At 39.1% G+C, this 27585-nt stretch overlaps 1 protein-coding gene across 3 annotated transcripts in view; it reads right to left on the reverse strand.

Moving 5' to 3' along the window:
- The window catches only part of Hcf (Host cell factor), a 722783-nt gene that overhangs the window by 165763 nt on the left and 529435 nt on the right, over window positions 1-27585 (reverse strand). The window lies entirely within an intron of this gene.

The following is a 27585-nucleotide window of genomic DNA, read 5'->3' on the forward strand; positions in this document are numbered from 1 at the left end:
GCTTCCCTGGACTCAGGGGAGGTACCCATGGACCGGAGACATGCAAATGTGACCCCAATCCACAAAGGAGGATCAAAGGCAGACACAGGTAATTACAGACCTGTTAGTTTAATTTCTGTTCCGGGGAAATTAATGGAGGCACTGCTTAAAGAAGTTGTTGTTATTTTGGTTTTTAGGAGCATTAGCAACTAAGGCCATATTGCTCCGGGAATATGCGGTGGTCATTCCCTGACCTTTCCGCATCCTCCGTATTTGGTGGTGACGGGCTCGAACCCCGGTCTAATCAAGAAGCGTGTGCTACGCACTGCTGCTCCTTCCCACCTGGCTACGGAGGCACCGCTTAAAGAAGTATTGCAGGATAATCTAGACAAGACTTCAGTTATAGCTTGGACACAGCATGGGTTTATTAAGGGGAAGTTTTGTATGACTAATTTGATTAGATACTATGATGTAGTCAAAAAAGTAACTGGATGCAAAGAATAACTTTGATATCATATATTTGGATCTTAGAAAAGACTTTGATACTGTTGCACATGGAAGACTGCTGCACAAATTGGAGCAGTGTGGCATTGGAGGCAAATTGCTGCTATGGATAAAGGGATGGTTGAATGGGAGAAGACAGAGAGTGGTAAATTAATGGACACTGCTCTTCGTGGACTAATGTTATTAGTGGAGTCGCTCCCGGTTCAGTGTTGGGTCCACTGTTGTTTTCTGTATTTATAAATGATATTGATGATGGTATATCAGGCTTAATGTCCAAGTTTGCAGATGACACGAAGGTTGGCAGGGTTGTTATGACATAATGACAGTACTCTGCTGCAACAGGATCTAGAAAAGTTGAGCAGATGGGCTGAGAGGTGGCAAATGAAGCTTAACATTGACAAATGGAATGTACTACATATGGGAAGCAGTAATTCCAGAGTAACATATCAACTATGTGGTACCGCACTGACAGTGGTAGAGAATGAAAAGGACCTGGGGGTAATTGTGCAGGCAGATATGAAGTTTTCTGAGCAGTGCAGACGGTCTTCAAGAGTAGCTCATGGTGTCTTGTCAATGATATACAGGAATTTTTCTAGCAGGGATAAGGAGGTGATTATCCCCCTTGTATAAGGCAATGGTCACGCCACACCTTGAGTAGTATAATACAGGTCTGGAGGCCTGATTTTAAGAAGGTTGTAGAGCTGTTGGAACAAGTACAGAGAAGGACAACAAGATCAGTGAATGGAACAAAGGGTTGCAATTACGAAGAAAGGCTAACGTTTTGCAAAGTACAGTGTCTAGAGACTAGGCACCTGCGAGGTGATCTGACTGAGGTGTATAAAGCCTTGAATGGTTTGAGCATGATAAATGCTGATGGGATTCTTCCTCTTGCTCAGAATAATTGCCTGAGAGGGCATAATTCAAATTGAGGAAAGACGGTTGTAGGACAGATGTGCGGAAGTTTGCCTTTAGCCAGCAGGTGGTTGATTGGAACAAACTTCCATCTGTCGTTGTAGAAGATGATAGCTTAAATAGATTCAAGGCAGAACTTGACCAACATTTAGAGTGAGTAAGGGTTTTTTTTTTTTTTTTTTTTGTCTGATGCTATATAAGCTTGCTTTCTTGCATCATATGCTTTTGCTAATGCTAATGAAATTATCAGCAGAATATTATAAATATGAAGGATATACAGGTGGCCCCCACTTAACGCTGATAATTAGTTCCAGAAAAACAGTGCTAAGTGAATCTGCACTAAGCGAGCACCACTTTTCCATAAGGTAACATATGTATTTGTAAGTTGCTGTTGTTGTTATTTTAGTTTTTAGGAGCATTAGCAACTAAGGCCATATTGCTCCGAGATATGCGGTGGTCATTCCCTGACCTTTCCGCATCCTCCGTATTTGGTGGTGACGGGCTCGAACCCCGGTCTAATCAAGAAGCGTGTGCTATGCACTGCTGCTCCTTCCCACCTGGCTACGGAGGCGCCTTTGTAAGTTGCGGTTGGTGCCATAGGATATTTCATAATCAATAATAAACGGTAGTGAAAAGATGCACATATGTCGGTCAAAATATTTAATATTCAAATATTTGTACATATAAAATTTTCTGCATTACATAAGTATATAATTATGTGGTAACTACTTATGTATCAAAATTAAACTTAAAATTCCAATTAAAATCACGAATTTAATTGATTTAATTTAATTGATGAAAATGAAAAATGTGTCGATATTTTAGGTTGAACTTTGGCCCTCTTCCAAATAAACTAAAAGGGATATTAATTTTAAATCCCCCGCAGCGTTACTACCCAACAATAAAGTCACCCGATCCTTCGCTGCTTTGAAACCTGGCATGTTTTTTAATTCTTTTAATATGAAACTTCCAAATGAAACTTTGGCCCTTCCAAATAAACTAAAAGGGATATTAATTTTAAATCCCCTGCAGCATTACTACCCAACAATAAAGTCACCCGATCCTTCATTGCTTTGAAACCTGGCATGTTTTTTAATTCTTTTAATATGAAACTTCTTTTACGCATTCGTTTCCACAAAAGTCCTGCTTCATCTATGGCCTTTCAGCATATCGTAAATGATCCAGGAATGCCTGAGAGGATTCGCAACTGAATGCAGAGAAGACTACAAATATAATTGTTCTTACAGTTAAACTTGGAAGTCCTAAATTACGGCACACATCCGCTTGTCGTTGACCGGAATTGATTTGCTTCAAAACGTTCAATTTTTAATTTTCAAATTCAGTCTTTTTCTTACATTTATAGTCTTCGTACTGCATCCAGACGACGTTGCTTTTTCATTCTTATCGGCCATTATCAACTCTTTGAAAATGTAACTGCGTTGGTTGCATTAATTACGATACAATGTTACAAAGCAAATATTATAAGCAATATACTTGATCATTTTTTAAAATGTTGATCTCGGAACTACGTAACAAGTCACCGTACTGCAATTAAATTAGCATGCGAGAAAATTTCACTGAGCATGGGAAAATTTCTCAAGTCGGCATGGGAAACGTTTCAACGCTGTTTTGCTATTCATTTTCAAGCTATCGACTCCATCAAATGAAATGATTTTGTTAAATATGCCAAAAATGCAATCTGTAAAAGAGCGTTATAGTAATCTGTGACAGCGTTATAGTCAGATACAGGTTATAATATAAGAACAGCGTTATAGCGAATCAGCGTAAAGTGAACCACGTCATAACGGGGGCCTGCTGTAAATATGTATGAAGGATCCCGATACTTGTCTATTGGTATATTTCCTGGTTTCTATTAGTTGTAAATAACTTTTCAGCATTATCTAACGGATTACTTTGCCATATAGAGGTTTTAATCCAAAAGCATTCTCTGGCACAGTGCAAGCATTAATACATGAACTAATTCACAGGTGTCCTTGATTTTCTGGATAATCAGCAAATACTTTCTTTACCTAGAGTGACATTAAACTGGAATCCCATAAAAACACCACTTGTAAGAAATATCATCAATATTTTTGCCCAAATCTTCATGTATTCTGAAATGCAGAATACAGCAGAATGTGGCTGATAATAATGCAGAATGTTGCTGCATCTAAATAGTTCAACTTCTTAAAGATTTATTTATAGAGAATATCGCATTTTTTCAGACACTTGATTTTAAATATATCCTGGCTACAGTATAACAGGTATGCAAGAAAAAAAAAAAAATAAATAAATAAAATAAGAGAAAATTACAGTAATCTTCAATGGATAATAAATTATTTAGGCTTTATCCGAAAAATAAAACCACAGTTATGAAAACAACCTACAAATAATGAAAATCTTACATGTGTTTCATGCAAGGTGTCCAAAGAATTCATTAGAGTTCATCGAAATGAACAAAGGAAAACCCATTTATGCAAAGAGATATATGCAGAGGACTATTAAAAAAATAAAAATAAATAAATGATAATAATAATAAACTAAGAACTTTGTTGGGGCTGTGGAAAAAAAGCCAAGAAAGCTGGATAGATTATTCATGCCATTTCTATATAACACCAATCAAATTGATATTAGGCATAAAATTTTTCTGAAAAAAAAAAAAAATAAATAAATAATAAATAAATAATAAATAATAATAATAATAAAATTAAATTAATAAATAAATAAAATAAAATGGTGACCTCATGCTTTTTTGAGTACTATTAACTGTGTTATGACTACATACTATTTGATAACAATGCTTCTATTCGAATGAGCAGCAGCCTACAAAACGAGGTACTGGAGATTTCAGGGGCTGCTGGGAGTCATCATTGAACAAGTAAATACATGGGCTGTGTAAGGGTAACTAACAGCAAGAATAGGTGTATGTATACTTGTATGTACACCAATGCTAGAGTATAGTAAATAAATTTGATGAATTTGAAATACTGGTCAAGACATCAAAAGCAGATACTGTTGAGATATTAGAGACATGGTGCCACAACGATATAAGCAGCGCAGAATTGGAATTTGGGGAGTACAATGTGTACAGAAAGGATAGACAGGGCAGGAAAGGAGGAGGGGTTATGCCGTTAGTTAAGAAAAACATAAAATCAAAAGAAGTGCATCCGGTTGATATAGATGAACAGTGCATGTTTGAGTCAGTTTGGTGTGACATAAGCATTGTGAAAGCAAAAATAAGAGTAGGAGTGTGTTATAGGCCTAATGACTCGAATGAGTACAATGAACAATTGTACAGAGAAATAGAGTGGGCTAGTACATCAGAATGTTTTATAATGGGGGATTTTAACTTCCCAGATATTGACTGGAACTTGGGGGTTGGTCACTCACACACTAGTAAGACTTTTGTGAATTTTTTGGATGACTGTTTTTTACAGCAACATGTTCGAGAAGCAACCAGAGAGAGAGTAATACTCTTGATCTGATTGTCAGCAGCAATTCTTCATGTGTTAATAATCTGCAGATAAAGGAACCACTATATGGTAGTCATCACAGTGTACTGATGTGGGATTTACTAAAAGAAGTAACTACCATCAGAGGGGGGAAGGGGGTTCTGCTTTTGTAAAGATGACTACAGTAGTCTCAGACAGTTTTTAAATTCTATACAGGGGTATCAACTAATGATGTTACCAACAATGAATTCTAAATGGGAAGCTTCCAGGGGCTTAATCTTGGAGGGTACTAGGCTTTTCACACCAATGAAGAAAGTGTTCAGGGTTTAGGCCTAAATGGATATCAGATGAATTAATGCGGCTCATGGCAGAGAAGAAAAATGCATGGAATGCATATAAATTATCAGGTGACACAAAAATCTAGTGCAGATATAAGCTAGTCTGTAATCAAGTCACAAAGGAGGTTAGGCAGGTGAAGGCAGATTACAAGAAATCTTTGGCAAAGGATGCAACAAAAAACAGCAAAGAGTCCTTCACTTATGTAAACTCTAGAAGGAAAGGGATGAATCAGATAGGTCCACTTAACATAGATGGTTTGGCTATTGATGATCATGATTAAGTAGCTGATAAATTGAATGAGTATTTAATTTTGCATCTACATTCACACATGGAGTTATTCAAGGAAGGGAATGCCAGAAGTTTACCAAACTCTAACAGGGAGCTAAGTGATTTTGTAATAACAGAGAGAAAAGCAAAGGAGAAATTGTTGAAGTTAAACGTAAGGAAGGCACCTGGGTGGATGGGATATATCCAGTTATAATAAAGTGAGCAAAAAAGGAAGCAAGCAAACCCATAGCCATAATTATGAAAGTTTCCTTGGACTCAGGGGAGGACCCCATGGACTGGAGGTGTGCAAATGTATCACCAATTCTTGAGGAACAACAACAAAATATTGAGGACTTATTTTGCTGATTTACAGTACATAATACTATTATGTTAACTTATCGTTTCAATTTGTACACGTAAATGCAATAAAATGCATGTTTGGTTATCATGATTGCAATTTGCAGTTTCTCATATTTCCATTAACTATGCATTTTACCCTTTGGGAAGATATTTATGGGAATTAGGTATATCAGGTGGAGTCTTTTTATTCAATTTCATTCACAGTGATATATATCCCATCTAACAAATGCATTTTGAACATTTCTGCAACCCATTTTTTGCAGCACAAAACACATTATTTGCAAAATTCACAAGTAATACAGTTTTTTTGTCTGCCACTGTAACTTAAACACAAGCAAAGAACAAATAAATTCTGAATTATAGAGCTCTATAGTGTTCCCTAGAGAGTTTGTGGATGTCAGCACTATGGCATGACTTCTGTGTGATTCTGACATATGTATCAAAGCAGTTAACAAGTTAAGGATTTTAAAAAGCGAGAAAACGTAACTCTTCCTGACTTGTGTGTGACTGGGAACTTCATATGAAACATCTTTATTTCTTTGGAAGTATTATCTAATACAAAAATATAACTAGAGTAAGAGGACAGTCAAAATTTCAAACCATGTCAACACATGCTGCTGGCTTTTCTGACAACCTTTTTGATCGGAGTTCGAATCAATTTGCCTTTGAGAGGGCAAAGCCATTTTTTAGCCTTCTTCTTACTATGGTGAATTAGTGGGGAGAGGGTGCTAGTGCCTTGATCAATGCGATCACACGATAAGTAAGCTCTGTCAAAAAAGTTTTAATTTTTATGAAAAAACATCGAATTTTTGAATGAAAATAGTACCAGTTGAAAGAGGAAGCTAAACTGGATGTGCAGGTAACTTTTTGTGACAACAGTTCTTGTTAATCACAGCCTGTTTCTCAAAAAACATGACAGTTATTTTTTGAATCATGACTGTTTTTGTGACCTCCTACGTAAACCTATATACTAGGTTTAATGTTGTCTAACATTATTTGTGTCACCCTTTGTGAATTAAGGATGCATTTGCACATCTCCAGTCCATGGGGACCCTCACTCTAAGGATGCTCCCATAATTATAGCTAAGGTTTGCTTACTTGCCTTGCTGCTTCGTTCAATATAACTGGATAGATTCCATCTGCCCCAGGTGCCTTTTTTATGTTTAATTTCAATAATTTCTCCTCCACTTTGCTCTCAGTTATCACAAAATCATTTAGCTCCATGTTAGAGTTTGATAAACTTCTGGCATTCCCCACCTTGAATAACTCCACATGTGTGAATAGAGGCAAGATACTCATTCAGTTTTTTAGCTACTTGAGCAGGATCACGAATAGTCGAACCATCTATGTTAAGTGGACCAATCTGATTCACCCTCTTCTAGAGTTTTCATACGTAAAGAACTCTTTTCTGGTTTTTTTTGCATCCTTTCCCAAAGATTTGTCTTAATATGCCTTTGTCTTCGAACCTCTTTTGTGACTTGATTACAGACTAGCTTATATCTGCCGTAGGCTTCTGTGTCGCCTGATAATTTATATGCATTCCATGCATATTTCTTCTCTGCCACGAGTCTCATTAATTCATCTGACCTCAATTTAGGCTAAACCTTGAACAGTATATCTTAGTTGGTATGAAAAGGCTTGTAGCCTCCAAGATTAAGTCCATGAAGGCTTCCCATTTAGAATTCACCATTGGTAACACATCAGTTGATCCCACTGTTTGGAAAAAAACTCTTAGACCACTGTAGTCACCTTTACGAAAACAAAAACCCTTCCCTTTACCCTTGCTGGTAGTTACATCTTTAAGTAAATCCCACATCAGTACGCTGTGATCACTGTCACCTAGTGGTTCCTTTATCTGCAAATTCTTAATGCATGAATAATCACTGCTGATAATCAGATCAAGAATATTACTCCCTCTGGTTGCCACTTGAACATGTTGTTGTAGAAAACAATCCTCCAATAAATCCACAAAAGTTTTGCTCGGGTGCGAGTAACCAACCCACAATTTCCAGTCAATATCTGGAAAGTTAAAATTCCCCATTACAAGTCAATGAGATGATTGGGACCCAGTCAGCACCAGTAGAGAGTATAGGATGCTGCATAACATAAAATCTGCCTTTTATGGATAGACCAATGAAATATTGTGCTTTCGAGTGACGTGTCATGGTGTATGGTCTCCCAGTATGACTATCATAACTGGATGTGGTGGATGCCAGGATAAAGCAACCACTGGACTGTATCGTCCTGAGAATGAAGCTTGACGGAAGCAGTGTGGTGGTCTGAGGGCGTTTTTCATTGTTTATCCTGAGACCATTGGTTGTTTTTGATAAAATCATGAATGCAGGTATCGATCTTGATCCTGGATAATAATGCATTCCGTCCGCTATGGCAGCACGTTGGGGATGTTCTCTACATGTATCAGCAGTAAAACGTTCCATGTTGTACTGCTGACATTGTGATGGAATGGTTTGATGACACGAACGTCGAAAATTTGGTCATCCGAAAGCCCTGCCTTGTTACGACAGAAACCTGCGGGATGAATGCGGTTGTCAGATTCGTTTGCGGAGAGACTGCAGGAAAAAACAACTGCATTGGTCGTCGCTTTGAAGACCGAATGGCGGAAAATATCAGAAGACATTTACAAATTACTGCTGGAGATTATTCCATGGAGTCTAGTGGCTCTCACGAAGGCTAAAGGTTTTGAGAGCACTGTTACTTTTCCTGTAAATATACGTTATTCGAGATATGCAAGTGTCTGGATATTTATGATAGAACAAGTATATAGACCATTCGCAAACAATATATGTCCAGTTTTCATTTAGTTTACAATATGTTAGAATTGCCAAGGCTGAACCGATACGTAAGGATGTTGGAGATGTGCAATTAAGCGCGAGAATGGGCAAGACGAAAGATGCAAGTCACTTCGAATGTGACACGATAGTCAGACCTGCAGGTATGAATATCTCGTAAATTACAACTGTACTGGGCTTTTCACATACGACAGTAACTTGAACATAGCTCACATCTGGTGAGTATGGGCTTGGCAAACCCAGGGTCCTGAGCTGGATATTATTCTTCTCTTTCTTGGTGATTCCGTTGTACCTCTCTCTCTCTCTCTCTCAGGTAACTCGGGAATTTTTTTTTTTTTGGCTGGTGCAGCATAAGCTTCAGGCTTCCTTGTACCATATGGCTAATAATAATAATAATAATCATAAACCGTGGCCATTTCATCCCTCCCCCCCCAGATCCTTGCCACTGAAATCCCAGGAAAGCAGGTGACAGGAACTGCCAGAGTATCACTTATTGGTAACACTGGCTAGTCTCAACATTGTGGTGTATGGGGAACATCGGTTCCCAACAGGGTCCTGGTGGCCAATAAGCCAGAGGAACAATGGGCACATCTTATACTACCCACGACTCACACACTTTTAAACCTCTGGCTTGATGGTGTTCTGTTTCTGACACAATGTACATACGTGGAGATGGGAGAAACCCCAGGTACCGTTTGCTCAAATATACCTTATAATGAATTAGTCAGCCTCCAGCGAATGAATGTATAATTAGGAAAGCAAGTAGGTCTGGTGAAGAAGAATATTTTTGACTCTTTTTTTGTTGTGATGATTGTATTGTCAAGTTTATATGTGCCACAGTCAGTGAGATTAAGGGATTCATAAATGTTGCTTTTTGTCCTGAGAATTGTATTTAAACTCAGGTTACCAACTACACCATGTAGGGGGGGGAGTGATGCCAACAGTGACCAAGCAATATAGGTTAGTGCATTAGAGAAGTTAGTTACATATACAAAAAGAAAGGTGTCTTGCTTTTCTTGTTAAGAAGCTTACTTCTGTATTTGGAAGAAGTCAAAAATAAAATAACTTTGTAAATTAAAAGGATTTTAATAATTTCTTTAGGAGAAAACTGGAGAGAAGACTTTGAAATTGCTTTGGAAATTGCTATGATCACTTGCTTGGCACTCAGGGAATACTTGTCTGCAGAGCCTGGTCTACCTTCTGGGAAGTGAGACAAACTAGACATTCCAAGAACCAGAAAGTATAATTACAAAATATTAATATTAGCAGTGGCCAATTATGCAAGAAAGCAAGCTTATATAGCCTATGCAAAAAAAAAAAAAAAAAAAAAAAAAAAGACTCCTGCCATTTTACCAAAATTCATTCCCTCCTATAGTTTAGTTCTTCCTTGAATTTGTTTAAACTATCAATTTCCACAACAAGATGGAAGTTTGTTCCAGCAATTAACCACCCGCTGTCTAAAAGCAAACCTATTCTGCAACCATTCTTCCTCAATTTAAAGTTTTGCACTCTCATGTGTAATAAGGAAGAACAGAAAACTGGCCTTTGAGAAGTTAATCTCTGGGCATCCTGTTTTGGAGCACTGGTATAAGTTGCTTGCAGGGGTGAATGTGGAGAGTTGGCCAAAATTCAAGGTGGAAATGGATAGGCAATGCAAAATTTTACTTTTTTGCATCATTATGCTTTTTTTACCACTAAATTTTTATTTGCAGTAATGTCTAAATTTTTATTTGCAGCAATGCATTTACTACAGAAGTATTGGTGATATTTCACAATACTTTGTTTGTAGCAGTGAAGTGCAACAGTAGTACGAGTGGCACCGATTTAATTATATCCCATATTGTGACTACCATCACGAGTTACGATGATATTGCACTACATTGAATAAGTAAAGCTTCACCAATAGAGAAGACTATTGTTACTTATTCTTGGCAGATACCATGACCACCACCCATAAGGCACCATATCAAGGCTTATTGGCCTATCATCAGTGGGTGGGTAGGTACCCTGGTGATGAAATTATGCCAGTCGAGTTATAACTCCACAATAATTTTTTTTTTTTTTTTTTTTTTATTTGGTAGTTGTTGGCGCATCGGCTTCTGTGGCCATAATGCACCTCCCAAGGTTTTTGCAGTACTTTGATCCAAGCCCGAGGCGGGATTCGAACCCGCGACCTTTGGGTTGCCAGGCAGGCACTTTACCCAACCGGCTAGCCCGGTCGGCCCACAATATGAGAGATGCGTAATGGTGCACATAGTAATAATACTAAAAAAATAAATAAAAAATAAATGCGCAAGGCATAATAAACTGCTAATTGGAAATTCACCACAGAATTATCAGTGATATTTCACAATACTTTGTTCGTAGTAGTGAACTGCAACAGTAGTATGAGTGGCATCAATTTAATTACTATCGAGGCAGTGTTGGGTGGGTCGGAAAACTGCTAGCTTGGGGAATCACAGACTAATAGATTAACAAAATTAACAAATCTGCAACAAAAACATTATGTTGTATTATGTTTGAATGCATAAGCAGTACAAAGATGGATATGAGAATGATCATGATGACACAAGAAATGGGTGTCCGTCAACCTCTTGAACTGAGGCATAGTGATTTTTGTACTGCTTATACAGCAGCCTGGAAAGTGAGGTGCTGTGGATTACAAGAATTGCTGAGTGGCATCATGGAACGAGTAAATACATGGGTTGTGTTACGGTAACTACGAATATGTGCATGTATACTTGTATGCAACCAATGCCAGGAATAAAGTAAATAAATTTGATGAATTTGAACTGCTTATCAAATCATCAAAGGTTGATATTGATGGGATATCACAGACATGGTCTCACACAAATATAAAGAATGCAAAATTGGAATTTGGGGAGTACAATGTGTACCGACAAGATAGGATAGAAGGGGTTGTGCTGTCAGTTAAGAAACACAAAATCTAAAGCAGTGCATCAATTTATATTGGAATAATTAGCATTAGCATTAGTAGAGGCATTTGATGCAAGAAAGCAAGCTTATGCAGCATCAGCCAAAAAAAAAACCCACTTCCACTTCACCCCTCTGTTCGTTCAAAAAATCTGTCCAGCTGAGCCTTAAACTTATTTAGGCTATCAACCTCCACCACAAGGGATGGAAGTCTGTTCCACCAACCAACCACCCGCTGGCTAAAGGCAAATTTCCACACGTCTATCCTACATCTGTCTTTCCTCAATTTGAATTTATGCCCTCTCAGGTGATTTTTCTGAGCTAGAGGAAGAATCTCATCAGCATTGAGCATGCTTAAACCATTCAAGGCTTTATACACCTCTATCAGATCACCTCGCTGGTGCCTAGTCTCCAGACACTGTAATTTGCAAAACTTAAGCCTTTCTTCGTAAGAGCACCCCTCTGTTCCATTCACTAATCTTGTTGCCCTTCTCTGTACTCGTTCCAGCAGCTCTACATCCTTCTTGAAATGAGGCCTCCAGACCTGTATACAGTACTCTAGGTGTGGCCTGACCATTGCCTTATACAATGGAATAATCACCTCCTTATCCCTGCTGGAAAAATTCCTGTATATCATTGACAATACTCCATGAGCTACTCTTGCAGCCCGTCTGCACTGCTCAGAGAACTTCATATCTGCCTGCACAACCACCCCCAAGTCCCTTTCATTCTCTACCACTGTCAGTGTAGTACCACAGAGTTGATACGTTGCTCTGGGGTTGCTGTTTCCCATGTGTAGTACTTTACATTTGTCAATGTTAAACTTCTTTTGCCACCTCTCAGGCCATCTGCTCAACCTTTCCAGATCCTGTTGCAGCAGCATAGTGTCAGTAGTGTCCTTGACAACCCTGCCAACCTTTGTATCGTCTGCAAACTTGGACATTAAGCTTGATATACCATCATCAATATCATTTATAAATACAGAAAACAATAATGGACCCAACACCGAGCCCTGAGGGACTCCACTAATAACATTAGTCCACGATGAGCAGTGTCCATTGATTATAATGACTCTGATGAGTATAATGAACAATTATACAGACAAATAGATTGGGCCAGTAAATCAGAACGTCTTATAATGGGGGAATTTTAACTTCCCAAATACTGAATGGAACTTGTGGGTTAGTCACTCACACACTAGCAAGACTTGTGGATTTATTGGATGACTATTTACTGAAAGATGTAACTACCATTAGGGGTAAAGGGAAGGTTTTTTGCTTTCATAAATGTGACTACAGTAGTCTCAGAGATTTTTTCAATTCTGTATAGTGGGACCAACTGATGATGTTACCAACAACAAATTCTAAATGGGAAGCATCCAAGGAAGTAATCTTAGAAGTGACTAGGCTTTTTGTAACAACTAAGAAAATCTGAGTGAGGGTTAGGCCTAAATTGATGTTAGATGAACTGATAAGACCCATAGCACAGAAGAAAAATGGATGGGATGCAAACAAATTATCAGTCGACAGAGAAGCCTATGATAGATAAAAGCTAGTCTGTAATCAAGTCACAAAGGAGGTTAGGCAAGCAAAGGCAGATTCGAGAAATATTTGGAAAAAGATGCTAAGAAAAACAGTAAATTCTTCTTTACTTATGTAAGCTCTAGAAGGAAGGGGAGGGATCAGATTGCCCCACTTGATATCGATGGTTTGATTGTTGAGGATTTTGCTTAGGTAGCTAACAAAATAAGTGAGTATTTTGCAACTACATTCACATATGACTGTAGGGAAGCGGATGTCAGAAGCATATCAAACTCTAACAGGGAGTTAAAGTATTTTGTAATAACTGAGAGCAAAGAGGAGGAGAAATTGGTGAAGTTAAACATAAGAAAGGCACATGGGATGGATGGGATCTATCCCGTTACATTAAAGGAGGCAACAAATTAAGTAAGCAGGCCCTTAGCCATGATTACAAGGACATCCTTGTACTCAGGGTTAGTCCCCATGGATTAGAGATATACAAATGTATCCCCAATTCACAAAGGGGGATTGAAGGTGACACGAGTAATTACAGACCTGTTAGTTTAACTTCTGTTCTGGATAAAATAATGGAGTCACTGGTTAAAGAAGCACTACAGGATCATCTAGACAAGACTGTAGTTATAGTTCAGACACAGCATGGGTTTGTTAAGGGGAAGTCTTGTCTGAACAATTTGATTGGATACTATGATGTGATAAGAAAGGAGCTGGATGCAAAAAATAATTTTGATATCATATACTTGGATTTTAAGAAAGCTTTTGATACTACTGTTGTACATGGAAGACTACTGTGCAAGTTGGAGCAGTATAGCATTAAGGGCAAGTTGCTATAATGGATAAAAGGATGGTTGAGTGGGAGAAGACAAGAGTAGTAATCAATAAACACTGCTCTTCATGGACTAATGTTATTAGTGAAGTTCCCCAGATATCCATGTTGGGTCTATTGTTGTTTTCTGTATTTATCAATTATATTGATGAAGGTATATCAGGCTTAATGTCCAAGTTTGCATACGATATGCAGGTTTGTAGAGTTACTAATGACAGTAGCCTACTGCAACAGGATATAGAAAAGTTGAGCAGATGGGCTGAGATTTGTTATTATTTGTTATTTGGTTTTTTTTTTTTAGGAGCATTAGCAACTAAGGCCATATTGCTCCGGGAATATGCGGTGGTCATTTCCTGACCTTTCTGCATCCTCTGTATTTGGTGGTGATGGGCTCAAACCCCGGTCTAATCAAGAAGAGTGTGCTATGCACTGCTGCTCCTTCCCACCTGGCTATGGAGGCGGCAGATGGGCTGAGAAGTGGCAACTGAAGTTTAACATTGACAAATGAAAAGTACTGCATATGTGTAGCAGTAACAGCAGAGTAACCTAAGAACTATGCAGTACCACATTAAGGGTTGTGGAGAATGAAAAACACCTGAGGGTAATTATGCAGTCAGAAATGAAGTTTATTAAGCAGTGCAGACAGGCTGCAAGAGTAGCTCATGGGGTCTTGTCAATGATATATATAGGAATTTTGCTAGCAGTGATAAGGAAGTGATTATTCCATTGTATAAGGCAATGGTAAGGCCCACACATTGAGTGTCCCGTACAGGTCTGTAGGCCTCATTTTAGGAAGGATGTTGAGCTACTAGAAGGAGTAAAGAGAAGGGGAAAAAGATTGGTGAGTGGAACAAAGGGTTGCTGTTACCAAGATACCTCGAATGGTTTGAGCAAGCTTAATGCTGATGGGATTCTTCCTTTTGCTCAGATTATGCACCTGAGGGGGCATAAATTCAAAATGAGGAAAGACAATTGAAGAATAAATGTGCGGAAATTTGCCTTTAGCAGGTGGTTGATAGTTGGAACAAACTTCCATATGTTGAGGAAGTTGACAGGTTAAATAAATTCAAGGCTGAAGTAAACAAACTTTTGGAGTGAATGGATAGGTGAAATGGGAAGGGTTTTTTTTTAGGCTGATGCTATATAAACTTGCTTTCTTTCATCATATGCCTCTACTAATGGCAATGTTAATTGTATTTCATATTTGATTGTAGTGAATTTCCAATTCTTAGTTTATTATGCCTTGTGGTTTTATTATTTTTTAATATTATTACAATATACACCATTTGGCATCTCGTATATTGTGAAGTTATAATTCCTAACTGGGTTGGCATGATTACAAATCACCCCAGGGGCTCACATCTGGTGAGTATGGGCTTGGCTCACCCAGGGACCTGAGCTGGATATCATCATCATTCTTTTTCTTGGTGATTCCTTTCTACTTCTGACTCTCTCTCTCTCTCTCTCTCTCAGGGTAACTTGGGAATTTTTTTTTGGCTGGTGCAGCATAAGCTTCAGGCTTCCTTGCACCATATGGCTAATAATAATAATAACAACACCATGGTAACTACCTGCCCACCAATGATAGACCAATAAGCCATGAAACAGCACCATCTGGGTGGTGGTGGTTGTATCTGCTAAGATTAAGTAACAATAGTCTTTTCCATTGGTGAAGTGTTACTTATTCAAGGTGGTGTTATATCATTGTAACTTGTGAAGTTAGTCACAATATGAGATATAATTAGATCAATGCCATTCATACTAGTGTTGTAGTTCAATACTAACGAAGTATTGTGAAATATCTCTGATAGTTCTGTAGTGAATTTTTAATTTGTAGTTTATTATACCTTGTGCATTTATTTATTTTTTTTTAGTAATACATTTAATTGTGAATTTGTAGTCTAGCTTTTCACTGAAGTTTTTACACGTAACAAAATGGTTGGTATTACACAGAAGTTACATGGAATGTAATTTACTCTTCTCTGTTTCATTCATGACGTCTATATAAGTGGAGCCAAGATTTTACGTTGCAGTTTGTTCTGATGATAATTTTGTTTTTCAAAATTATAACAGGTGTGGCAGTAAAGTTCTCAAACTGGTGTGGTCATGTTTAATGAGTCTGAAAATAAACAGAAGTGGTATGATGTAGTTCAAACTTCCACCAACAGATGGTGGTACAGAGATTGTCCATTAGGCCGACAGGTTCCAAGTAACAAGTTTTGTTAGTAGCATTAGCATTCCATGTCACAATTTTGCAACGGAGCACTGAATGAATATCAAACTTTGATTTAAACAGGGAAAATCTGCAACAAAAACATTATGTTGTATTATGTTTGAATGCATAAGCAGTACAAAGATGGATATGAGAATGATCATGATGACACAAGAAATGGGTGTCCGTCAACCTCTTGAACTGAGGATGGATTTTCAGGAAACTATGGAAAGAGATCATTGTTTGATCCTCAGAATGATGGCTGATGGTTTGGTCATAAATAAGGAGACAATTTGTCAAGTTCTGTTATTATTTGTTATTTGGTTTTTTTTAGGAGCATTAGCAACTAAGGCCATATTTCTCCGGGGATATGCAGTGGTCATTCCCTGACCTTTCCGCATCCTCCGTATTTGGTGGTCACGGGCTCGAATCAAGAAGCATGGTTTTACCCCAGTCTAATCAAGAAGCCTGTGCTATGCACTGCTGCTCCTGCCCACCTGGCTACAGAGGCGCCTTGTCAAGTTCTGCACAGCCTCATGGAAGAGCAGAAGCAAGGGTGTTATCATGCGAAGACTTCATCAGAACTATTTCAATTTCATCGACTGTATTTTCACTGGAAATGAGTGTTGGGTGTTTCACCACAAAGTGTCAGAGCATGCAGTGGACTTCAAAATAATCACCAAGGCCCAAAATGCTTTGTTTACAGAAGTCCAGGATTAAGATGATGCTGATCATGTTTTTTGAGAAACAGGCTGTGATTAACAAGAAATTTGTACCTGAAGGGTGGAGACTCAATATTGCATTCTGCAAACCAATGCTACAAAGACTACTGAAGTGCATTTCCTAGTGAGACTGCAATATTGAGAAAAATGCATTCAATTCTTGTTGCACGACCATCCCCCTGCCCATTCTGCACTTGTTGTCTGAGAAGACATTTCTGACAAAGCATGGCAGCATTGTACAGATCAACCATCCACCCTACTATCCCAATCTAGCACCATTGTACGTCATCTTTCCCAAGGTGAAAACTGCATTAAAAGGAAAGAGATTCCAGGATGTTGAGGACAAGAAAAATGCAACCACCGAACTGAGTATCATCTTTTTGGATGCCTTCACCGACTCTTTTAGAACAGTGTAATAAGTGCATTCATTTAGGTGGCGATTACTTTGAATTAAAATCAATTTTTGAGGATTCAAATATCTTTTTCAATTGTCAAAAGGCTTTTTTGATCTCCTTTTTAAGCTCCTTCACTTCTTGTTCTTTTTTATTGTACCAGTCCAGGAACTTAACTGGCACACCTCATATATTAAATGTTCATCACTTTCTTTGGATGAAATCAGTGGAAAAATAATCATAATAATATATAAAATAATCCAAATTTTAAATAACTGGTATTCGCATAAACAGATTTTTACTTAATTTAAACAAAGATGCAAGTTAAGCGTCAAAAGATAATTTGGCATTTCTTGACAAGTTCAGATACTCATATCATTACCAGTTTCCTAAAGATTAAAACAGCATCGGTCATTTCATAATTTATCTAAATTTACATACGAGATTGAAACTAAAATTAAAATTTTTACAGTAAAAAATGAGCTAGAATCAGAAGCATAAATGACAATTATAGAGAAAGAATTATAAACTAGTTTTTTTATTTTTATTTTTTTTTAATGAAAACCCCAAACACGAGAGGTATCAGAACCTATAAAACTTAGTACCGTGATTGAGAAGACGAAAGAACATATCTGTCGACATTCAACTTGAACTTCTGAAGACTGTAATTTTCAGGAAATATGTATGAAGGAATGTTGTTCCAGAAAACAGCAGTTGAATGAATAAACAAGGAAGAAGAAAAGTTGGTTCTGTGAGTTTGAAGTTGGACAGTACACGGATGTTGGCTGGTGGCCGCAAGTGTTCGAATTATTTTGAAAGAGAGAGCGGGAATTATAGAAACCAATTCAGAAGAACGGTGCCCATGGAAGTATCTGTAGAAAAGGCATGCAGCAGATACAGTACGTCTATGAGACAGTGAATGGAGAAACACTTTTAGAGATGAGTCATTAATTAACCTAACTGGTCTCTTTTTATTGGAATCTAGAAGCCCGAGAGAGGTTTTGGGGACACTGCCCCAGATGTGGGAACAATAGTAGTAGTAGTGGCATGTGATGCAAGAAAGCAAGTGTATGAGCTCATGCAGCATTAGCAAAAAAAAAAAAAAAAAAAAAAATCACACCGTTCCCTCCATATGCCTGTCCAGCTCCTCCTTAAATTTATTTAACCTATCAACTTCCACAACAACAGATGGAAGTTTGTTCCAGCGATTAACCACTCGCAGGCTAAAGGCAAATTTCCACACATCTAGTCTACATCTGTCTTTTCTTAATTTGAATTTATGTCCCCTTAGGTTCGTAATTTGAATAAGTGGAAGGATCACATCAGAATTCAGCGTGCTCAACCCAATCAAGGCCTTATACATCTCAATCAGATCAGCGCGCAGGTGCCTAGTCTCAAGCCAGTGCAATTTGCAGAACTTAAGCCTCTCTCTCTTGATAAGAGGATCCCTTCAATCTCCTAACCAATCTTGTGACCCTTCTCTGTACATGCTCAAGCAAATCTACATCCTTCCTAAAATGAGGCCTCCAGTCCTGTATGCAGTACTCAAGGCGTGGCCTGACCATTGCCTTATACAGAGAGACAACCACCACCTTTTACCTGGTAACAAAATTCCTATATATCATTGACAAAACCCCATGACCTGCCCTGGCAGCCTGTCTGCATTGCTCAGAAAACTTCATATCTGACTGCACAATTACTCCCAGGTCTTTTTCATTTTCTACCACCTTAAGTGTAGTACCACACAGTTGGTATGTTTCTCTGGGGATACTTTTACCCATATGCAGTACTTTGCATTTGTCAAAGTTAAACTTCAGTTGCCACTTCTTAGACCATCTGGCCAAATTTTTTAGATCCTATTGCAGTAGCACACTGCCATTACTGTCATTAACAACCCTGCCAACCTTTGTATCATCTGCAAACTTTGACACTAAGCCTGATATACCTTCATCAATATCATTGATAAATATACAAAACAACAGTGGACCCAACACAGAACCCTGTGGGACTCCACTAATAACATTAGTCCACGAAGAGCAGCAACCATTGATTACCGCCCTCTGCCTTCTCCCACTCAACCATCCTTTTATCCATTGTAGCAACTTACCCTTAATACCATTCTGCTCCAATTTGTACAATAGTCTTCCATGCGCAACAGTGTAAAAATCTTTCCTGAAATCCAAATATATGATATCAAAATTATTTTTTTGCACCCAGTTCCTTTGTAACCACATCATAATATCCTATCAAATTTGTCAGTCAAGACTTTCCTTTAACAAACCCATGCTGTGTCTGAATTACTGCTGCAGTCTTGTCTAGATGATCCTACAATGCATCTTTAATCACTGACTCCATTATTTTACCCGTGCTATTCCATGGTAGGGCGGATTTGCGATCTGTACAGAGTGAACAGCTGTTTGTAAGGAAAGTAATGCCGAGAGCAAAAGAGAAAACCAAGTTTTTTAGATGCAGAGGAAGCAATATTTGTAATGTGCTTGTGCCAAGAGAGATTAGAAGTTATGGTAATCCCCAAAAGAAATATATCATCTTGCCTAGAAATCGGAGTGTCACCAAAGATAAGCATAGGTGCAGAAGAATCCTTTTTGCGAGATAAGGGAAGACCGAGTTTTAGAAGGACTGAAGTCAATTAAGTTGTCTTTGCCCCACTGGAGAATTACCTGGAGATTGGCATTTAAGGAATTGGTAGCGGATATTCGAGAAGTTGAAGTTGATTGAGAGCAGGACAAGGTTTCTCAAACTGGAAAGTGGAATGTAATGTGCTATCATTGGCAAAACTATGATTAGGATTTACAGTCAATGGAAGAAGGTCATTAATATACAAGAGGAAAAGAGTAGGAGAAAGAACTGAGCATTGAGGGACACCAGCATTAGTGGAGAAGTTAGAAGACAGATAGCCATCTACCATCACTCTCAGTGAGCAATCAGAAAGAAAACTGGATAACCAATTACAAAAAGCAGTTGGCAAACCATAAGATGGAAGCTTGTTTAGAAGACCTTTATGCCAATGTAGAAGCTTGATTAGAAGACCTGTATGCCAGAAAGTCACCAGTGGTTCGATACTGACAGAATCCGTACTGGCAATTGTTGATCAGACGGAAGGTTTTTTAGGTAGTTTAAGAGTTGGCAGTTAATTGATTTCTCCATTACTTTAGAAAGAGTAGAAGTAATTGCAATGGGACGATAATTGGATGGGAGGGATTTGTCACCCTTTTTAGGAACTGGCTGGATATGACCAAATTTCCAAGCAGAACGAAAAACATTTTGGAATAAGAAACTGAAAAAGGCGGCAAAGAACAGGAGTAAATTTAGGAGCACAGGTTTTATGAACAAGTGGAGAAATACCAACAGGACCTGGAGTTTTCTGAGCATCAAGTTTCGTCAAAATCCTTCTGACATCCTTTTGACGGAAGACCATAGGAGGAATTGAACGGAGCATGTTGGGAATGGTGAAAGGTGTATTTCTAAGATCATTAATGCATGAGTTGGAAGAAAAATAGGATGCTAGCAGGTCAGCATTATCCTTGGCTGAAGTGACAACAGAACCATCTGGTTTTGACAGATGTGGGAAAAGAGATGGGAAAAGTTGCAGCCAATGGCTTTGGCAAGAGACCAGAATTCTTGGCAACCGTTAGGGCAAAAAGTAAATTTTCTACTCTCAGCCTGTTTGGACTGATTAATAACTGCTTTAAAATTGTTGTGAGTTTTGTTGTAGGCAGAAAATGAAACTGAAGAATTGGAAACAAGCCAATTACAATATGCAACATTCTTCTCTTAAACAGCCTTAGCATATTTATATGCAAAACCAAGGTTTAGATAAAGGACAAGATTTTAAAGTGGAGTGTGGGATAAAGGATTCCATTCCTACAAGAATAATTTTCACTGACACGATCTGAGCATACGTCTACATCAAAAGTTTTGAAACAGTAATCCGACCAAGGAAAGAAAGAAAAGAAATCTCACAGGTCATTCCATTTTGCAACCTTGTAATGCAAAACAACACGAGGTTGGGAATAGCCATGAGATAAAGGCTCCATTAGAAGAGACAATCACCAAGTTGTCATCTGAGGTGCCTAATGGACCACTCACTTCGACCACATATTTAGAAGGGTTGTTTGCGAGAAAAAGATTGTGTTGACTGCAGTAGCGTTGCTACCCTTTTTCGGGCCCGGAGGCAAAGAACACGTTCGGGCCCTACTTAATGAAAATTGCAAACACAGGAGACAGCCAAAGACGCAGGGCCCCCTAAAGGACCTGGGCCCGGAGGCAATTGCCTTGCCTGCCCACATGGTAGCTACGCCACTGGTTGACTGTATGGTAAGGATTGTCCAGTATTCTTGTAGGTAAATGAACAATCTGTGCAAGATAATTAGTAATTTCAAAAGCCTCAGCATCTCGACCAGCTGGGTCAGTGTGACTGGAAAACAGAAGCCAGCTGTAGTTGTGAACATTAAAATCACTAAGGAAAATTACCTCACTGTTAGCATTAGCATTAGTAGAGGCATTTGATGCAAGAAAGCAAGCTTATGCAGCATCAGCCAAAAAAAAAGTAAAATAAATAAATAAAAAATAACCACTTCCACTTCACCCCTCTGTTCGTATGAAATACCTGTCCAGCTGAGCCTTAAACTTATTTAGGCTATCAACTTCCACGACAAGGGATGGAAGTCTGTTCCACCTACCAACCACCCGTTGGCTAAAGGCAAATATCCGCACATCTATCCTATATCTGTCTTTCCTCAATTTGAACTTATGCCCTCTCAAGTGATTATTCTGAGCAAGAGGAAGAACCCCATCAGCATTGAGCATGCTCAAACCATTCAAGGCTTTGTACACCTCTATCAGATTACCTCGCTGGTGCCTAGTCTCCAGACACTGTAATTCGCAAAACTTAAGCCTTTCTTCGTAAGAGCAACCCTTTGTAGTAGTAGTAGTAGTAGTAGTGGCACATGATGCAAGAAAGCAAGTGTAGGAGCTTATGCAGCATCAGCCAAAAAAAAAAAAAAAAAAAAATCACACCATTCCCTCCAAATGCCTGTCCAGTTCCTCCTTAAATTTATTTAACCTATCAACTTCTACAACGACAGATGGAAGTTTGTTCCAGCAATTAACCACCCGCTGGCTAAAGGCAAATTTCCGCACATCTATTCTACATCTGTCCTTTCTTAATTTGAACTTATGTCCCCGTAGGTTGGTAATCTGAACAAGTGGAAGGATCCCATCAGAATTCAGCGTGCTCAACCCATTCAAGGCCTTATAGACCTCAATCAGATCACCGCGCAGGTGCCTAGTCTCCAGCCACTGCAATTTGCAGAACTTAAGCCTCTCTTGGTAAGAGAATCCCTTCACCAATCGTGTTGCTCTTCTCTGTACACGCTCAAGCAAATCTACATCCTTCCTAAAATGAGGCCTCCAGACCTGTACGCAGTACTCAAGGCGTGGCCTGACCATTGCTTTATACAGAGGGACAATCACCTCCTTTTCCCTGCTAGCAAAATTCCTATATATCATTGACAAAACCCCATGACCCGCCCTAGCAGCCTGTCTGCACTGCTCAGAAAACTTCATATCTGACTGCACAATTACTCCCAGGTCTTTTTCATTTTCTACCACCTTAAGTGTAGTACCACACAGTTGATACGTTTCTCTGGGGTTACTTCTACCCATATGCAGTACTTTGCATTTGTCATGGTTGAACTTCAGTTGCCACTTCTTAGCCCATCTGCCCAAATTATCTAGATCCTGTTGCAGTAGCACACTGCCATTACTGTCATTAACAACCCTGCCAACCTTTGTGTCATCTGCAAACTTCGACATTAAGCCTGATATACCTTCATCAATATCATTGATAAATACACAAAACAACAGTGGACCCAACACCGAACCCTGTGGGACTCCACTAATAACATTAGTCCACGAAGAGCAGCACCCATTGATTACCACCCTCTGTCTTCTCCCACTTAACCATCCTTTTATCCATTGTAGCAACTTACCCTTAATACCATTCTGCTCCAATTTGTACAGTAGTCTTCCATGCGCAACAGTGTCAAAAGCTTTCCTGAAATCCAAGTATATGATATCAAAATTATTTTTTGCATCCAGTTCCTTTGTGACCACATCATAATAACCAATCAAATTTGTCAGACAAGACTTTCCCTTAACAAACCCATGCTGTGTTTGAATTATTGCTGCAGTCTTGTCTAGATGATCCTGCAATGCATCTTTAACCAGCGACTCCATTATTTTACCCGGAACAGAAGTTAAACTAACTGGTCTGTAATTACTCGTGTCACCCTTCGATCCACCTTTGTGAATTGGGGACACATTTGCACATCTCCAGTCCGTGGGAACCTCCCCTGAGTCCAAGGATGCTCTCATAATTATGGCTAAGGGTTTGCTTAGTTGCTTTGCCGCCTCCTTTAAAATAACTGGATAGATCCCATCCATCCCAGGTGCCTTTCTTATGTTTAACTTCAACAATTTCTCCTCCACTTTGCTCTCAGTTATTACAAAATCATTAAGCACACTGCTACAATTTGATAACCTTCTTCCATTTTCAAATTGTAATAATTCCTCACGTGTGAATGTAGATGCAAAATACTCATTCAGTTTGTTTGCTATCTGAGCAGGATCATCAACAGTCGAACCATCGATGTCAAGTGGACCAATCATATTCAACCCCTTCCTTTTAGAGTTTATATAAGTAAAGAAATCCTTGCTGTTTTTCTTAGCATCTTTTGCCAAAGATTTCTCGTAATCCGCCTTCGCCTGCCGAACCTCCTTTGTGACCTGATTACAGACTAGCTTATATCTGCCACAGGCTTCTGCGTCACCTGATAATTTATATGCATCCCATGCATTTTTCTTCTCTGTCACGAGTCTCATTAGTTCATTTGATAACCATTTAGGCCTAAACCTTGAATGATATTTCTTAATCGGTATATAAAGTCTAGTAGCTTCCACGATTAATTCCTTGAATGCTTCCCACTTAGAATTTACTGTTTGTAACATCGTCAGTTGATCCCACTGTACAGAATTTAAAAACTGTCTGAGACCACTGTACTCCCCTTTACGGAAGCAAAAACCCTTTCCTTTACCCCTGACGGTAGTTACCTCTTTGAGTAAATCCCACTTCAGCACACTGTGATCACTGCCACCTAGTGGTTCCTTTATCTGCAAATTCTTAATACACGAATGATCACTGCTGATAACCAGATCAAGAGTGTTACTTTCTCTGGTTGCCTCTCGAACATGCTGCTGCAGAAAACAATCATCCAATAACTCCACAAAAGTCTGACTAGTGTGTGAGTGACCAACCCACAAGTTCCAGTCAATATCTGGGAAGTTAAAATCCCCCATTATAAGACATTCTGATTTACTGGCCCACTCTATTTCTCTGTACAATTGTTCATTGTACTCATTCAAGTCATTAGGCCTATAACACACTCCTACTCTTATTTTTCCTTTCGCAGTGCTTATCTCACTCCAAACTGACTCAACAGAGCACTGTTCATCTATATTAACTGGGTGCACTTCCTTTGATTTTATGTTTTTCTTAATTAACAGCATAACACCCCCTCCCTTTCTGTCCTGTCTATCCTTTCTGTACACATTGTACTCCCCAAATTCCAGTTCTGCATTCCTTATATCTTTGTGACACCACGTCTCTGCTATCCCAACAATATCCGCCTTTGATGTCTTGACCAACACTTCAAATTCATCAAATTTATTTACTATACTTCTAGCATTGGTATACATGCAAGCATACATGCTCCTATGCCTATTCCCTGTTACCCTAACACATCCCATATACCCAACTATACCATGATGACTGCCATCCGTCCCTGAAACCCCCAACACCCCTCGCTCCAGGTCGCTTCTTATTCTAATAGAAGTTGTGCAAGAATCACCTTCACCTCTGCCTGCGGTTACTGTTAAACTATTAGTCTTTGTATCCCCCCAAACTAGCAGTTTTCCGACCCACCTAACACTGCCTCGATAGCATCAGCAAATATTCTTGCACCCTTTCTATTTAAGTGTATCCCATCCCTGTAGAAGCAATCTCTCCTGTTAACAAGTACAGTCCAGGCTGAAAAAAATTCTACCCCTTGAGCCTTGCACAATCTTTCCAGGGCCGAATTGATCGACAAGGCTCTCATCATGTACTCCCTCCTATCGTGTCTGGGCAGAATTGCAGACACTTTCAAATTCAACCCTATTTCACGGCTTTTTTTCAACAGTGACCTGTACTTGTTGAGTAATTCCGCCGGTCTCCTACTCTTAATATCATTTGTACCAACGTGTACAACTATATCACCTTTTGTGCCCTTGAAAGATGATATCCGCTCTACAACGTCATCAACCTTTGCCCCTGGCAGACATACCCTGGTCTTGTTCCATTCACTAATCTTGTTGCTCTTCTCTGTACTTGTTCCAGCAGCTCTACATCCTTCTTGAAATGAGGCCTCCAGGCCTGTATACAGTACTCTAGGTGTGGCCTGACCATGGCCTTATACAAGGGAATAATCACCTCCTTATCCCTGCTAGAAAAATTCCTATATATCATCGACAATACACCATGAGCTACTCTTGCATCCCATCTGCACTGCTCAGAGAACTTCATATCTGCCTGCACAACCACTCCCAGGTCCCTTTAATTCTCTACCACTGTCAGTGTAGTACCACAGAGTTGATACGTTGCTCTGGGGTTGCTGTTTCCCATATGTAGTACTTTACATTTGTCAATGTTAAACTTCATTTGCCACCTCTCAGGCCATCTGCTCAACCTTTCCAGATCCTGGTGCAGCAGCATAGTGTCAGTAGTGTCCTTGACAACCCTGCCAACCTTTGTATTATCGTCTGCAAACTAGGACATTAAGCTTGATATACCATCATCAATATCATTTATAAATACAGAGAACAATAAAGGACCCAATACTGAACCCTGAGGGACTCCACTAATAACATTAGTCCACGATGAGCAGTGTCCATTGATTACCACTCTCTGTCTTCTCCCCCTCAACCACCCCTTTATCCATAGCAGCAATTTGCCTCCGATGCCACACTGCTCCAATTTGTGCAGCAGTCTTCCATGTGCAACAGTATCAAAAGCCTTTCTAAGATCCAAGTATATAATATCAAAGTTATTCCCTGCATCCAGTTCTTTTGTGACTGCATCATAGTCCAATCAAATTGGTCAGGCAAGACTTCCCCTTAACAAAACCATGCTGTGTTGGAGCTATAACTAAAGTCTTGTCTAGATGATCCTACAGTGCATCTTTAACCAGTGCCTCCATTAATTTTCCGGGAATAGAAGTTAAACTCACAGGTCTATAATTATTTTGTGTCAGCCTTTGATTTGTGTCAGCCTTTGATCCTCCCTTGTGAATTGATGTCACATTTGCACATCTCCAGTCCATGGGTACCTACCCTGAGTCCAAGGAAGCTCTCATAATTATGGCTAAGGGATTGCTTACTTCCTTTGCTGCCTCCTTTAATATAACTGGATAGATCCCATCCACCCCAGGTGCCTTTCTTGTGTTTATCTTCAACAATTTCTCCTCCACTTTACTCTCAGTTATTACAAGATTTTCTAGCTTACTGCTAGAGTTGAATACACCTCTGGCATTCCACTCGCTGAATAACTCCTCGTGTAAATGTCGATGCAAAATATTCATTCATTTTGTTAGCTACCTGAGCAGGGTCATCAACAGTTGACCCATCGATATCAAGTGGACCAACCTGATTCATCCCCTTGGTTCTAGAGTTTACATAAGTAAAGAACTCTTTGCTGTTTTTCTTCGCATCCCTTGCCAAGGATCTCTCGTAATCTGCCTTCGCCTGCCTAACCTCCTTTGTAACTTGGTTACAGATCAACTTGTATCTATCATAGGCTTCTGTGTCACGTGTTAATTTGTATGTATCCCATGCATTTTTCTTCACTGCCATATGCGCCTCATTAGTTCATCTGACATCCATTTAGGCCTAAACCTTGAACAATATTTCTTAGTTGGTATGTAAAGCCCAGTAGCTTGCAAGATAAGTTCGTTGAATGCTTCCCATTTTGAATTTGCTGTTGGTAACATCATTAGTTGATCCCACTGTATAGATTTTTAAATACTGTCTCAGTCCATCGTAGTCGCCTTTACAAAAGCCATACCCCTTCCCTTTACCCCTAATGGTAGTTACCTCTTTGAGTAACTCCCACTTCAGAACACTGATCACTGCCACCTAGTGGTTCATTTATCTGCAGATTCTTAATGCATGAAGGATCACTAGTGATAATCAAATCAAGAGTATTACTCCCTCTAGTTGCCTCCC

Source organism: Mastigoproctus giganteus, chromosome 4 (assembly GCF_048544385.1).
Source record: "Mastigoproctus giganteus isolate SK-2022 chromosome 4, ASM4854438v1, whole genome shotgun sequence".
In the NCBI taxonomy this organism is placed as follows: domain Eukaryota; kingdom Metazoa; phylum Arthropoda; class Arachnida; order Uropygi; family Thelyphonidae; genus Mastigoproctus; species Mastigoproctus giganteus.